Source organism: Orycteropus afer, unplaced genomic scaffold (assembly GCF_000298275.1).
Source record: "Orycteropus afer afer isolate SDZICR_OR568_19922 unplaced genomic scaffold, OryAfe1.0 scaffold00555, whole genome shotgun sequence".
Classification (NCBI taxonomy): domain Eukaryota; kingdom Metazoa; phylum Chordata; class Mammalia; order Tubulidentata; family Orycteropodidae; genus Orycteropus; species Orycteropus afer.
The window spans coordinates 1751553-1754432 of NW_006922142.1; positions in this window are offsets into that span (position 1 = coordinate 1751553).

Genomic DNA, 2880 nt, shown 5'->3' on the forward strand with positions numbered 1-2880 from the left:
AAAGGGGCTGGCTTGAACAAACAGAAGTTTATACTTACAATTTGGAGGCTTTAAGTCCAAGTTCAAAGTGCCAGACTCTAGGGGTTGGGTGAAAGCCCCTCAACCTTGGGGTTCAGGTCTGCCTCCTGCTCCTGGCCCACTGAAGCTAGAGGCTTTTCTTCACTTGAACAGCTACTGTCTGCTAAGACTGACAAGCCCAAAGCTGACAAGTAAAAAGACACAGTCCCGATGTTACCAAACCACACAGCAGGCCATTAACTCAAGTCCCTTGAAAGTCCTAAGGTCGGCAGCGCATGGCTGCTAAACAACAACACGACTACATGAGGATCAAGCATGCCATAAGCTAGAGACCATTCCCAAAGCTACTACTTATATATGGGAAGCAAACTGCATCTCTAAAGCAGCTACTCAGCTGCTTGTGGTAGGTCTCACCCATGGAGTTGATTGCCAGTCTCATCATGGGGAATAACTACCACCAGCTGCCCAGCCACTCAACCAGGCCCAGCCAAGTTAACACACAAAAGTAACCAACACAATGGTCACTTACTAATTTTTGGCCTCAAGGTCAAATTAAAAACCCACCCTCAAAACCAAATGACATACGTTTTGCCATCAAGTCAATTATGAGTCAGAGTGGGTAGAACTGTCACATAAGGTTTCTGAGCATAGAAATCTTATAGAAGCAGACTGCCTCATCTTACTCCCATCAATCTTTTCATTAGCAGCTGAATTCTTCAACCACTGTGCCACCAGAGCATCTCAATGTCAAATAAGGGGGAAAAAAAAAAGATGCCTAAAACCTGACATTTTGTGAAGAACATTAGGGTGTTGGTGTAGGGCAAGGTTTGAGGTGAGTGGAGGAAGCCCAGGACAGAAAGACAGGCTTATGTTATTAAATGGTGAAATTGTGGCCAAATGAAAAAGTCCATTGTAATTTTAATACATTTTATTTTTAGAAGACTTTTGGGTTTACAAGGCGTTCTGGTGGCACAGTACCTAAAGCATTTGACTGTTAACCAGAAGGTTGGCAGTTAAAACCCACCAGTCACTCGGCAGAAGAAGATGGGGCAATCTACTGCTGTAAAAACTTACCACCTCGGAAACCCAATGAAGGTCACCAAGAGTTGGAATTGACTTGATGGCAGTGAGTCTGGTTTTGTTATATTCTAGAATAACTAGAACTTTTATTCTAGTTGTAAAGAAAGAACAGAGTTGTCATACATCTTTCCTCCCTCCTATAAAGTTTAATATCTTGCATTAATATGGTACATTTATTACAAATGATGAACTGATATTGATACATTGTTATCATCTAAAGTCTTTAATTGACATCAGCTTTTAGTCTGTGTCGTTTGGTAGGTTTTGCCAAATGTATAATGTAATGCATCCACTGTTACAGTATCATTCAGAATAGTTCACTGCTCAAAAATAACTGTGATCCAGCCGTTCATCTTCTCTATCCTCTATACTGCTGGAAGCCACTAATCATTTTAAGGTCTCAGTAGTTTTCCCTTTTCAGTAATGTCGTATAGTTAGAATCATAAAATATGCAGCTTTACTAGACTGATTATCTTTCGGTTAACAATATTAAGGTTCCTCAATATCTTTTTGTAACTTAATAGTTCATTTATTTTATTGCCAAATATTATATTATATATAATATATATTATATGGATCTACCACAGTTTATCAATTAACTACTGAATGACATCTTTGTTCCTTCCAACTTTTACCAACTATGAATAAATCTACTATAAACATTATTGTGGAGTTTTTATGTTGAAGTAAGTTTTCCACTAATTAGAGTAAATGTATAAGACTACAATTGCAGGCTCATATATAAATCTTTGTTTAGCTCTGTAAGAAATAACCAGTCTGTCTTCCAAAGTGGCTGAAACATGCATTCTCACCAGCAATGAAAGAGAGTTCCTGTTGTCCCATATCCTTGTCAGCATTCAGTGTTGTCAGTGTTTTGGATTTTAACCATTCCAACAGGTCTGTGGTGGTATGTCTTCATATTAATTTGCAGTTTCCTAATCACATATGACTTTGAACATCTTTCTGTATATTTATTTGACATCTGTATGGAGAAAGATAAAGCAGTCTTCTTCCAAAAAGATTTGCAGCCTTGGAAACTCTATGGGACAGTTCTCTGTCATGTAGTGCCACCATGAGTCAGAATTGCCTCAGTAGCAATGGGTTTGATTTTTAGTTTTACATCTTATTTGGTGAAGTGACAGTTCATATATTTTACCTATTTTGTAATTAGTTGGTTGTTTGTTTAGTTTATTTTTTGCTTTTCAGTTGAGTTCATTTGACTATCTTAATACAACTCCTTCATTGAATATAACTTTGCAAATATTTTCTCCAGTCTGTGGCTTGACTTTCCATTCTCTTAAAAGTTTCTTTCTCAAAACAGAAAATATTAATGTCAATGAAGTACACCTTGAATTTTTTTTAAATTTTATGAATAAACCCACTCCTCACTTATTGACATGGTTAGGTTCCAAAGACCAACTCATTATGCAAAAATCAGCATTATACAAAAATGGAGGGTGGCTAAATAACCTCACTCTCTCACCTGTACTAGGAGCTCTGGTGGCATAGTGCTTAAGGCACTTGACTGCTAACCAGAAGGCTGGCGATTCAAACCCACCAGCCACTCCTTGGAAGGAAGATGGGGTAATCTACTTCCATAGTGATACTGCCTCAGAAACCCAAGGAGGGATGGCTATGAGTTGGGTCTGACTCAATGGCACATAACAACAACAACAACAACTCACCTGTACTATGAATGTCCTAGCAGGGCTATACTGAGGTCACCTGCCACCACTACCTCCCTCTTGCCCATGTCACCTCAAGAGAACTCAGCCTCCACAA